Below are 14,011 nucleotides of genomic sequence, written 5' to 3'. Positions count from 1 at the left end.
CAATGCTTAATGCACTGCAACTGCAACCAGATCAATAGGGCCAAACATTGAAGGTTAGAAAGGCCTGAGGGAAAATGAAAAGTTCTTTTGTATACTTTTTACAGTATGTGTAGGTACAAGCGTATCTTCAACACTCTTGACTTCACATAATGTGTGTCTAGGTGTGCACATTTTGGCTTCATTCAAAACTAAATTGTGTTTCTGCAGTGTGTATAGCAATTAACATATTTTTCATTTGCTCAGTAACCATGACCCTCAGGCAGCTTTCTCAATCTCCCCCTTATTTCACACACGAGACCACAATATATTACGCTGATTTATGGAAAATTGTGCAGATTTAGAAGCTAGAAAGCTCCAAAGAGCGTTGTAACAGAAACGCATACATGAAAGACCTAGGTGGGATGTAGGTGTGTTAACTGTGTCAGTGAAGTTGTATCTCATATGTTTTTAAAATCATTTTAAAATCTGGACATTTAAAGACAACAATATAGCAGCAAACATGCATAGACAGTTTTGTTGCTGCATGCCTAATTAGATGCAATTTACTACTGCAGCTCACCTTGGGTGCCAACCTTTTTTGAATAGAGCAAAGAGTAGGAAAAATCTACCTGTTTTTACATCAGGTCTGCCATAAAATGCTTCACATTTATGTTAGGTATTTACTGGGAAGCAATGCAACTTCCCAGTGGACAGACCTACCTTCCTGACAATTTTCCTCCAAAACCTCAGATGTCAGACATAATAGTAAACTCTCGTATAACTGGTACTGTAGGATGCACCGGCAGGGATGTGGGTCTGTTGCTCAGTGAGGGCTGAACAACCTGCAGCTCAATGTCACAAAGAAAAGAAGAGGCTGGCAGGGGAGAATTCAAGAGAGAAAAGAATCCTGCTGTCACTTGCCCTCATCAAAGGGATGGATTTAGCAGTGGTAGCTGAGGACTACAAGTACCAGACAGTCCACTAGGGAGATCACTGCCTCATACCCACTCAACACATTTCTAAATGAGCACAGGAGCAACTACTAACATTCTGCTGTCATAAATGAAAACAACGAACACCACAGGAGATCCTCTCTCCCAGTAACCATCAGACTACACAGCCATTATTAACTGACAAGCAGTTATTTACCTTCAATTCAGCCTGGTGTTGTTATGCCTTCGTTTTGCTGTGCTATGCATATCTGCCCTGTAAAACTGTGGCATTTAATTCATAGTCTTCAGGATTCAGTGGTTAACTTGGCCCTGTGGTTTCCAGGTTCAAATGTTACTTAAGGGAGAGAACTTTACCATAGTTGTTTTTTGAAACAATGCTTACTTCTTAGCCGTGTCTCAGGTGTGTCACAGTGCAGCTAACTGTAGAGATATTCCAGCAGCAATGAAACAATCCTGTGGTTCACAACATCCATCTGACAAACTTTTATCCACAGAGCTGTGTGCATCTTTGTTTCTCCAAGTTTCCTTCTCTGCAAGGTACGGCGATCACCAGCCACAATTAAGAAGCAGTATTTAGCAACTCAGGTCTCCTGAGGCAGATGTCAGATGATTATCTCTGTGCTTGTAGTGAAACTGTCTCTCTGTTACCTAATGTTAAGGAAAACTATTTTCCTTAACATATTTTCTCTGTTCCTCCGTCAAAAGGTCACTCCTGGCTCCCTGGCTTCCCTCTCACATTGTTTCCTTTGTTCTGTGGTACAACTCACCCTCCAGTTTCCTTGACACTCTTCTGACTGCTCCAACAAACCCCCTACTTGGATCCTTTACTGCTCACCAGTCAATCCACCCTTCAAAGCTTCATCTCCACCTGTTGGAAAGCAAACGGATGACATAAAACACCTGCTGAACCACACCCCTTCTCCCAGCCAAACTCAATCTCTGGGAAAACGTTCACCATCCCTTCTGATCAGTTCCTCCTACAAAAACAATGAGGACTCTCCATGCACTCCCTTTGTACAGTATCTCATTCACCTTCAGCCAGCAATCAGGAATCACTCACCTTTCTTTCAGAGTGAACTCAGGTCAAACCTCATTCACCTCCATCAAGTCTCTAGATTGTTTATATTCCTGTTCAAAATGAACCATTTACTTATCATTTCAGATTGTTTGTAATTAATACTCACACTAGATTAAATTTCCTGCAACACAATAGAAACACCTTCTTTCAGGAGAATTCGTCCTTCTTTTGGACCGTCTCATGTGTTCCATAATCTAAATCGCATTGAAAACATTTGGGATGGATGGCAAGCATGTAACCTCAGCCCATTGATGGCATTCATGAAGTCATCTTCACCACAAGGAGCAACAATCCCACCTGCTGAGTAGAAATACTTACATCAAAAGTGGCTAAACATATTTTTGGAGTCATCTAAAACTGAGCTACCCAACATGAGTCTTTTTTTTTTTTGACCCTTTTTGTTTCAGTCTCCCCCTCAGTCCTCCCCACAAGTTTAGCAAGTAATCTCAAACTTTTGATCAGCTGATTGTTTTCATTAATGTGCCCACTGTAATTTTCCTCTTGCTTCTGTTTCTACCTTTTGCATTCTTAAATTCAACTTACAACCTTGCTGTTGTGTTCCGCTCTCAGCATGTTACTGTCTTTATTGGACTCTGCTGAACATATTTCTTAGATAAGATGGACACTGAGGGATCATAAAGTAGCTCTGCTCTCTTTGCACCATCAGGCTGCTTCTGGCAGCCTGCAAAGATCTGCCAGAAGCAGAAGATCTCATCCCTCCTTTCTTTCAGCTCCAGTTCTTTATTGTAGCTCTGTTGCCACCTCCCAAGGTGGATCAAAGATAGGACAGGAGTTCAACAACTTCCAGTCCCCATTCTGTGCCATTACCTTTTGATTTTTCAGATGATTTTTAAGAACGTGGACAGATCACTTACCCAAAGACTGTGGAGATTAAGCTTGTGTTCAGTGCTGCTTTGTGCAACCTCTCCTGTCTGAGTTACTAAGCATCAGTACTTTACATCTCCCCTATTTCCATACATGTAGGGTCATAAATAAAGGCAGATCAATTTAGCACTCAGTAAGAAATATTACTAAACTGTAGTGTAGTCAGGCCAGAAGGGGTTTTTTGGGGGGTATTTTTAATCTTGCAGAATAAATGATTTCTTGTATTTATGGTATATTTTGCTCCAAAAGCTTTTTTATACTATTCACATTTTTTAGGACTTTCAGTAAAAGGCATTACCATCATGAATGCTCACTTTGAAATTGCCCCCCCAAAGAAGCCAGATGATTCATCTTCTCTTGGCCCAGAGGAGACGAGGTTTCCAAACAAAAGATAAAAAGAAACAAATTAGATTTGTCTGTCTGCTGTACAGCTTTCTACTTTGTCTTAGTCCAGCTTGATTGAGTCACTTTTGACTTTCATTTGCCTATGTAGCACCAAACTGAGTTCGAAGACAATAGTTTTCAGTTTTTAGCAACCAAACTGACTTCTACAACACAATCTTAATGCAGCAATGGCTCAAATCTTCAAATTTTGTGCAACAAGACTGATTTCTGAAAATACTTAAATAGTAAAAATGCACTCTTGAAGGAAGGCTTTTTTTACTAACTTCTCTGTAATGTTAAATTCAGCACTGTCAGGTTACTGAAACAACAGGTCTGGTTTGAGTCTTGGTTGGAATTTGAAAAGTTTCTTCCACAAACTGTGTATTCCAGTTTTCTAACAGGTTTAAAAATATATACTGTATATGCATGACATTTTGGTACACAGTTTTGTTGTTTTGTGTTTTGTTTGTTTCTAGTCCTGTCACAGGTAGAGGACCAGTGGCAGATGCTGTGCCTTGCTTCAGCTGAAACAGGTTGAATCATTGTTGGAAAATGAATGGATTATGATTTTGACATCTTTGCAATCTTATTTTGTGTTTGACACAACCATGCAAACCTTTTTGAGACAACTGAGAGAATATAATATTGGTTTCATTGTCAGTCGGCTTCCCCATAGCAGTGAACAGAATGCCTTAACCCTGCTGCGTTCCTCATATTCAGTATACACTCTGGGTCCTCCAGGTCATAATGACCTGGCTTATCTAAACCCTCAATATAAACAGCTTAACTGAATCTTAAGCATGATTTTTGAAATATATTTTGCCTGAAGGAACAACTTGCCACTCACCACGAATTGAGTGAATTTTTCTTCTTGACATGGCAGAAAGATTGCATTTATTCTGGAGATGCCACTTGTTTCTATGACACAGTTTATTGTATTATTTTTTTGTATAGGTGGCAATATTGTTACATTTCAATCCCGAGAACCTGTACTTTTCCACACTGCTTTCCCGCTCTTTTTGCCCTCTGGCACACATACTGAGCAGGTGGCAATATTGTTCAATTTCAATCATGAGATTCTATATGTTCCCGCATTTCTAAACACCCTCATCTATAGTTCCACCTTCTTAGCTGCCAAATCCAGGCAGAGTGAGGCAGAGCATTCTGCTGGAGAAGATCACGTGTCTTTTCATATTTTTTTCTGCTCCTAATAAATCTCAGATAGTTGGAAAAGAGGTTAATGTTTCAATAAGACAACAAGCCAAAACACAAACCTGGAGCTACAATAAAATTGCTTAGATTAATGTTTTCAGGCGTTTCAGTCTTCCAGTCAATGTCAGAAATACATATTTGAATCTGTGGCAAAACTTGAAAATTGCTGATCAAGACACTTCAACCAGTCTGAGAGATCTTGAGCAAATTTGCAAAGAAAAATGAGCGAAAGCTGGGAGTAACTCGCTCAAAAAGCCGTTTCAGTTTGTAGGTAGTTTTACAAAATGTTGACAGAAAGATGGGCTGAGTACAAATGGACACCGTGGTTTTCAGGCTTTCATTTGTAAAAGCTATTTTAAAATGATTTATCCTTTCCTTCTGCTCAGGATTGTGCTCTGCTTTTTGTTTGAGTTCACATGAAATACCCAAATAACACACTGAAATTTCTGGTTGTAATGTGACAGAGTATAGAGGGTTCTCAATACTTTTTGCAAAGTCCAATAATAACTGGTTGATGGCAAACTTCAGTAATTATTGCCCTGCACAGAAATCACAATGTCCTGACACATTTGTGTGCCATGTAATACAGATATTCACAATGTTCTAAGGGCATGTTTTCCCTTATGCCTTATTAATTCTTGACTGTCAGCCAGGAAGCTACTTTCTTTTTTTTTTTGCTTTCAAACAGATCTTCATTGTGGTGTAAACTCATTTTTATCAGAGGGAGCACAGAATCAAATTAGAAAATTCACTATCGATCATGGCGAATGAGGCAGTGCAACCACCCCTACTCACAGTGGTAACAGCCTCAAAGCTATGCAAAAAAAATCCATGCATTTTAGCAGCCTGCGCATGCTTCATTTCATCTCTTTGAATTATTCATTCAAATGGGCTCATATGCAGTTTAATATTCTAAGAGATGGCAGATCTTACCGAGCTTTTCTTTCCTCTTTTTATGGTGAGTTTAATAGTGGTGCCAGATAATGGCATCAAAAACACATTGTTATTTCATTTTTTGCACTGTGCATCTATCCCACAGAGTATCATTTTGCCATATTTTATTTTTTCCATTTGTTATGCAAGTAAAAGAAATTCTGTAAGATTGATAAGTTAAATAAGATGATGTGTTCATCAAAAAAGCTCACAGAAACCGCTATTTCAATACTGACTGAAAGCAAAACACAAATACAATCTAAAAATATAAACACACTGTCTGAAACCAAGTTATACAAGCCCACACTAGAGACTCTGTGCTCAAACTAAATGAGTGCAGTTCATCTTGAAACCTCGTCATGTAAGCCTTAATTAAATGGCAGCAGAGCGTTCCGTCAAACACAAATACTCCCTGGATGCTTCTTTTAGAACAGCACAGCATTTCTTCTGCTACTTTTCTGGGGCCTTGGAGACAGACGGGTGAAGTAGTTAAAGTTATGGACTATTTAGAATGCAAGCACATAGACTGGGAGCTGAAACTTGCTCGCCAGATAGTTGGCAGATATTTTCAAGTTCTGGTAGGAAAACAAACAGGGAGAAAATAATGATGAGACATTCTCAAAAAATCAATCTTAGGAATGGTTTTGTCAAGAAACCAAACATGGAGATATTTGCTCATGATGAGAAAATGTAATGTAATTTTCCACAGTACAAGTGGATTTTAAACCAGTCCTTGTATCCAATTGCTCGCAATTACAGCAAACATAAAAAAATATTTGAGGTTTAGTGATGATCTCTAAATTGTGTCTTGTCTTGTATGGCTCAGAAAATGAAAAATCACACATTTTGTCTTTCTTAGTCTTAATTTAATCTTTTAAGTCTTAAAAAGGGTTTCACTGATTTGACAGTTATCTTTATATATATACTGTATCTTCATGATTTGTTTTAAAAACTGGTCTGGTTTAAGTTTATAGTTCTCCAACTATAATAATAATGTCAAACTGTGGCATGCAGACACAGGGTCATTACAATACAATACTGCATTACTGAGGACATCACTATTTCTGCCAGTGGGCAACATGGAATCCTCACTCATAAACATGTAACTTTTTGCCTCAAGGAAGAAAAAAAATGAGTCATTAGTCTTCACTTTCTCAGCTCTTTTGGTCAAGTTTACACCCACACACTTGTCATTCTACCATGATGAGTAGCCCATTTTGCCTACACCTCCCTGGGCTGCCACAAATGCTGAAGAATTTTGAAGATGAAAAATAATCCGGCCTATTCACCATTACCTTATCACAGGGATCAGAGATCAGAGATCCTGAGGGCACAGACAATGATGACAATTCTCTGGATGGAGGAAAAAATACATTCTAAACTAGCTATATTTATGAATGATCCACGCGGTTTGATGTGGGTTCACACGCGGTGTTCCTGACTCAGTTGTCATATCCATCCCAGCTTATAATTTTTGATGTTAAACATTTTCCCGGTTCAGATATTCAAACAAAGCTATATCCGGATAAAAGCGCACTGGAAAAGTGTCACGTGATGGCACAAAGACTTTAGTTTTTCTTTGGATCTTCTGAACATCTTTTTCACACTTAATTCCTAAAGTTGCAACCAGAACAACTTGCAAAAATATATACTGATTAATACAACAACCTCTTTGTGTAGTTGCCTATACAGACAGTGAGAGTTTGAACATTTTTAAGTAAAACTCTAGTTTCCTGTGAGATAAAATTAAATCTAGACAAAGACATAGTTTTAGCATATTTATTGTTTTACATAAAATGTTTGCTTTATCAAACTACACAGACTGTAAGTCACCAATCAGATGCTTACAAACTACCGTATTATTCTGCAGGAATTAGAAATGGGCTCTTTTGGTAGCATTTTAAAAAGTTTTAGTGTAATGAAGTTCTCCAGTTTGACTCACAGGAAATAAATGTAATTTTGTAATTTCAGTGCTAACATTAAAATCTTTAATCGCTGTTCTAAAATATGATCTATTCAAATTTCACTTCCAAAAGTTTGGGATTTTTTTTTCCAACATATATACAAATGTTTTTGTGATCTAGTACTTGCAATAATCTCAGCATCAGAGGTAAACAGAGGCTGTTTATTGTATTTGCCTCACAGCAGAACCCATACATTGGTTTACATGCAGTCACATGAAAAATGTGATCCTTTAACACACTACCGTGAGAATTCCTCCTTAGATGGGCCCTTTTTAATTTCTTCAGCTTCTAGCTCTTTGAACCAAGTGATGGTTCATTCATTAATATTTATTTCCCTTTACATCACTTTGATGGTGGAGCCTTTTAAATGTTTAATTTGGTTCAGGGCCATTAAACAGTAATGCAAGAGACTTTTAATTCTATACAAATTATGCTGCAGCTTGAACGAAGGCAAAATATGGGAACAATCTGAGTATTCTGTATAATGGTAATCTGGTTAGATAAACACCTTGTTTTATAGTACGCTCAAAATCTTATTTTGAAATTGTTAATATTTCTTGTTTTATTTTTGCTGCAATTATCTCACATGTAAAAGATACACTGCAGCTAAGGGTGTGCATTTAAGTCATAACATTCATGAGACAACTCATGAATGTATTTTTCTGCAGCATTGCTCATCAAACAAAGAATATAGCCAACATTGCTATAGCACAACTAACTGTCAATAACTATTTTTTATAAAATCAAAATGGGTTTGCTGGGTTGTTTCAGCTGCATGAAACTTGCAAGTAACCAAATTCACACTGTCTGAAATCATATTGAGATCTTTCACAGTATTGGATGAACTGTACAGACAATAAGAACAGGTATGTACCTTATGCTTCGGGTGCATTGGAGCCCAAAGATGGTCTCAGTTCTGTGCTATTGAGCAAAACATTGAATGTTTAATTTAAACGTGTTTCTATGGGTTAGTAGTTATTTACAGCTTCACATCATCAGCCTCATGATTTAAGATATTTGAGAGTTCTTCACAACCTGAATTATTTATGTCATGGAGTTATCTGCATAAATAACAGCCGTTGAATTTTTTAATCAAAGTAGAAAATAATGGACCTGACCTTAAGAAACTCCACAAGAAACAGATTTTATTTACAAGAAGGTTCCCTAAGAGAACTCTGTTTCCTGCTTGTTTATTTTTGCTTGACAATATATTTTCAACAGAACTCACAGTAACTTTATCAAAAAGAAATCTACACTTTCACTATTATAACAAGACTGATCAATGTTTGTATCATTTTGTCAGCTTTGTTAAAATGCTGAAAGAAAATAGAGGTGTTCCAACAACAGACTACTGAAGTACTCCCCAGATTGTCTTAAAAGAAAATGGCTGACAAATAGCAAGCACACTAATAAATATGTGTTGTTGGGGGATTTTTGTGGGTGTGTCTATGTGTGGGGGCTTTCCCTTTGAGAGGTGCAGCCCAGCTGCATGTCATGTGACTTCGGCCAGGAAGTCAGGCTGAGAGTTAGATCCCATCTGTTTAAATCTTTGCTCTGTCGAAGCATTGTGGGTGGGTTATATTTAATATATTATTGTACATCATTATTTTTTACAGAATTTCTAGTTTGTTGAGATTGATGTTAAATATTTTTGAATGTTTATTCTAAGTTTGCACTACTTCGCTAATTAATTTGGGACAGTATTTATTTAGTTACACTAAACTTATATGTACATGTTTATGAAAAGAATGTAAAGTGATGTGTCCTCTTTTGTGTGTTTTAGTTTCATATTTCCTTGGACAAAAGGTCAACTTTCCTCAGAGTCTTGGTATTCAGGAAGAGTTTAGCTGTGTTGTTTAGTTGCATTTCATATGGCGAAGGCAGTATAATATAAAGTAATGTAAAACCTCCTTAACGTTGTACCAGAAAAGGCAATGCAATAAACCGATCAGCAACAATCTTTAATAAAACATTAAAAAGAAGAAAGGGAAGTTTGGCTCAAAACTATCCACAAAATTAAAGCCGAGAAAAGTACTTTCCTGCAGAGGTCAAACGGTTTTAAATTAACCAGAAACCAGAAAAGAATAAAGAATCGATTCGAGACAAAGTGTCGTCAGTGATCAAAATGTTCTGGCTGATCATGAGGGAAGGACAGGACATAACATATGATTATATTATATGATTACATAGCTATTTAACAAATGCTTACGATAAAGTTATGCTTTATGATTCATTGTAATTTGTAGATCACATAATGCAGGTATGAAATATCCCAATGAAAAATCCACTGCTGGAAGCACTAGCTATTGTTCTGTTGATGTGTAGTGCATTATTATAAAGGGCTCAGCTGGTGTATGAGCTGGAAATCCATGTTTGCTGATTATACAGTGGTGATGATGAGATGAGACTCTTAAGGATGCTTACAAACTATGAGAATTTAATGCATTGATAATAAAAACACTTCAAAAGATCACCAGTAAGAGTGTGTGCATAAAATAAGTTTACAGATCCAAATTATTTGTTTGTTAATCATAAAGTCATAAGAGCTTATTTTTACATGTAGTTTTATTGGCCACTGGTTTAGAAGATGTTTATACAGCTTCTTTATTTTGGATACTGCAAATGCACATACAATTACAGGTTAAGAGGCCATTAAGCACGTTATATATTATAAATGCTTCCCATCATTGGCTCAGTCATTCTTGAATTTTACTACAAATGCACAAAACAGGCTACTACTTAAGTATTGAGTATTTCACAAACAAATAGTGGGCTTTATTTTCACACAGTAGTATTTATGTTGTCACTGCTGGAAGCAAGTGATTTAAAAGAGATGGATAAAATGGGACTTGAGAAGAATCCCAACATATATGTCCTGAAGCAATCAGCTGAGAAAAACGAGAGGCAAAAAATCACATTAGCAGGAATCACATTCTGCCAGAGGAAAGCAGCGGTGGCCAGCGCTGTCTCTTCATACTATGTGCAGGAATGTTTACATTATATTACTCATTACGCTCATTTACATTATTAAAATAATTTTCTAATCCAAAGATTTGACTTCAATTCTCTCACATATGCATTTACAAATGCCATACACAAAAGCGGGAAATATTTAGGCAATCAGAAAGCAACAGAGGACAACGTGGTTTTTTAAAACCATTATAATTTGCTCATTTCAAAGAAAAAGATGGAAGGTTTTTTTGTTGGCCTGGAAAATCCAGCATTATCTTGCACTAACAGAAGCATTCGCCACCTGCTGAAAAAAGAGCCATTTTTGTCTTCTGCATTCTTTAGATAAACTTGCTCCAAGACCACCAACAGATTTTTGCACCAGAAGGAGGATCATAATAGAGACATTTTCACATCAAGGTCAACCGACAGAAATCGCACTGCCCAGTCAGTGTCCAACTTCAATTTCAGGGTTTTTGCTCATTTATTCCCATCTCTTGGGTTTACACAATAATAATTTATCACAGTTTCCCCTAGTTTCACTTGTAGCTGTGGGAAATAATGTTTGTATTAGATTTTTTTCCCTGGCATCAAACACATTTTTAGACAAATCCATGGCAGAAATACCAGACATATTTCAACAGATGACATTAATGTAATTTATTTTTGCTATACTCATGCTTGTAAACTGACCTGAAACAATTTTTACCCCAAAATTATATTTGATATCGAAATCTGTTAATCGAGAAAGCTTTTTATAGCCTGTAGCCGCATGTAGCTTTCTGGCATTGACGTTTAAGAAAACCGGACATTTAGAAAGTTATGAGGAAATTTTATGTAACCTACTGGCATAAAACAAAGTAAAATGCTCATAAACGAAATCAGCTAAACCATATATCGGTGAATTAAAACATTCCCTGACAAACTGTCCGACCTCTGTTGCTTGGACATGTACAGTATATTAATCAACATGAATACATCACGTAAATGTACCAGATTTAGCCAAAGAGGTTAATTGTCATCTGTCGTCCCCTAGCAGGTTGATGGAAGAGATTTAAAAAACCCATGAATAACAACATACATGACAAATTTCAATGCGTAGCCAATAGTGGGGAAAAAAAGTACAAGCAGTCAATTCTGAAGGTGTGACGATCCCCTCCTATCCAGTAGGTGTCTCTAGTCCATTATTTGTTTTCTTTGTTCTTTTCAGGAGGCAGGTAGATGGTCTGTTAATTGAACGCACCGGGTGGCTGATAAATACTGACGTCCTGTCAGTCACTGGGGCTGCTTGGTTGGCCTCCGGATCAGACCGGGACAAGCAGCATTGGTCCGCGCCTCTCTCGGAATGGCTGAGCAGTTCTCCCAGCGCATATTTTGGATAAAATAAATTATTGTGTCTGTGGATCCGCTCGTCTGTCTCCCATCTTTGTCATCGCCTATGAATGGGGCGTGACAAAGGTAATTATCCAAATAATTCCTGTTCATTTTTAACTCTTTAGCTTTACCATTGCCTGCTTCTTGTTCTGCAGGCTTGGTTCTGCAGACTGGATCCCCAGGCCCGGTTCTCGGTCCGGCAGTGCAACAGGTATCCTGCTGCAGGCTGGGTCCAACCCAAACAGAGCAGCTTCATGCAGAAGGTGAGCGATTCTGCTGCTGCTCTGTTTGCTCAGCATGTTAACATTTCAGAGCTCCGGCTGGCTGGATCTCTTCATCACTGTCTTCTGCAGATGTAACTTTTCTTCGTCTTCTTCCCCTCAGATGGAGGCAGAGGCAGCACTGTGTGTGGGGGGGGGGGGGTGCGCGCCACTTTTTTAATGAGCATATTTTAGACAGGTTGATGTGATGAGGACTGGTGCTTTCCTTTCCTCAGAGATGGGAAATGATGGTGGCAACCAAAAATTTCTAATTAGAAAATAAACAAACCAGTAACTCACATGTCTCTTTTAGTTTATCACCTTTAAGATAAAAAGCCAAACTTTTCTGAATTTGTTTTGTATTTCAAAATGGAGGTTTTTTCCTCCATTGATAGGTTTGTATGCTGTGCACCTCCTCTTGCACCTACACAACAGTCACTTTCTCTGATGCATATCCCCCCCCAGACATTCTCCAATGAAAAGAGACATCGCCACTGGGTTTTTGATCGTTTTTAGATTCCAGCAGCAGGGCTTTAGCGTGCTGTTCCATCTGTACTGCAGGGGGAAGATATTTGGACATTGTTTTCATAGAAGAATTGAAAACTCTTTTCAACATTTTAGTGATTTATTGTTCTCAACCTGAAGGGCAAACCACCTCCGGGTGGAAATGATGACTTTTTGAGGTCACAATAAGATTAAAGGGATAATGATGGGACAAAACTAACAATAAAACTATTTTCTTTCTCTCTGCTGGCAATTATAAAACCTGTATCAAAATAATCTTTCTCAATCATGTCTCATAACATAGTAGGAATGAATGCTGGTATTTTTGATCCTCATTGTTGTGCCTTTTTGTCTGTATTTCACTTGTGTTTTTCTTTTTCTGTGTTGTACGTGGGGAGGGTGTTCTTGGCTGGAGCAAATAGGCAGAGATAATGGAGACTCCAGCCAATGACAGTGTAGAATGTGGCTAAAAAATGAAGCAGTTAATTAAATCTGTCACAGAAATACTCAGAAAATCTTTGGCAGGAACCTCAGATGAAATCTTCTAAACCATAATCTCTGCAAAGAAGTGTGGATGTTTGTGTGTTTTAGACAATAGCTCCTGTGAAGCAATCAGTAATTATGTTTAACTGCTCTGAATTAGTTTTGTTTTGTTGTTTTTTTCAGAGACAGGCAGCAGTCAGCCACTGCAGGGTTTGATGCCAAATGGGAACGCTGAGATTCTTTAAAGGAAACAAGAAGTGACTAGAAGGTACATTTTCTTTTTAAAAATGTCCAGTTTCCTAAGTAGTTTTGATTTAAATTTACCATAACAATCAAAATGAATTCAGACTTCCTAGAATGTTTGCAGCATGAAGGCAACCCTGATCCTCTTTGAAAATTTTACTTAAATACAGCCTATGAGAGTCCAAGTTGTAAAATATTTCTTAGCTGAATACATAAAATAACACGTACAAGTCTGCCGCCTCTTTTGCCACTCCAGTCTTCTTCAATGCAAACAGAGCTTTTGCACTGTGTAGCATGAGATTAAGTAATTTAAAGACATGCATCAACTATCCAGTAGGGGGCTCAATTTTGTTTTTACAGGCAGCATTTCTCCTTATTCCAGTTTAACAAAAGTTAGCCACTCCATGGTGTCTCATCATTTTATTTAACTTTTGTTCAATTCCTAATGGTTCAGTGTTTGTTATAGTTCTCAAGCTCTTTTGCATGTTCTTTTCTTCTGATGTCAGTCCAGATTCCAGGTCCAGTTGTATTTAGAAAGCATTTGTATTTACCTCCCGTAAGTCAACGCTTTGTTCTGTGTTACATAAAATACATTCAAGTTTGTGGTTGTAATGTCATAAAATGTGACAAACTAGTCTCACAAATAACCCTAGCTGTCATTTTTATTTTGATACTCTTGTCATCTATATTCAAATCATACCAGTGAAATGAAGGTATAACTCCAATGAGCAAGTCAATACATTTTAGCCAACGCTGGAAGTAAAAAGGATGATTTATTTTTTAGAATGAATACCTTCACAAAATATAATT

The 14,011-nt window shown here is 37.5% G+C and overlaps 1 long non-coding RNA gene across 1 annotated transcript; it reads left to right on the top strand.

The window, feature by feature from the left end:
* Window positions 1-8,918: 8,918 nt before the first annotated feature.
* Window positions 8,919-13,220, top strand: LOC111609985. Its single transcript, XR_002753433.1, has 4 exons — window positions 8,919-8,959; window positions 11,548-11,795; window positions 11,867-11,974; window positions 13,142-13,220. It is a non-coding gene; the product is annotated as an uncharacterized LOC111609985 (long non-coding RNA).
* Window positions 13,221-14,011: the final 791 nt, after the last annotated feature.

This window comes from Xiphophorus maculatus, chromosome 11 (assembly GCF_002775205.1).
Source record: "Xiphophorus maculatus strain JP 163 A chromosome 11, X_maculatus-5.0-male, whole genome shotgun sequence".
Taxonomy (NCBI): Eukaryota; Metazoa; Chordata; class Actinopteri; order Cyprinodontiformes; family Poeciliidae; genus Xiphophorus; species Xiphophorus maculatus.
Note: the sequence above shows the minus strand (reverse complement) of the source record. Positions and strands in the feature narration are given on the sequence as shown.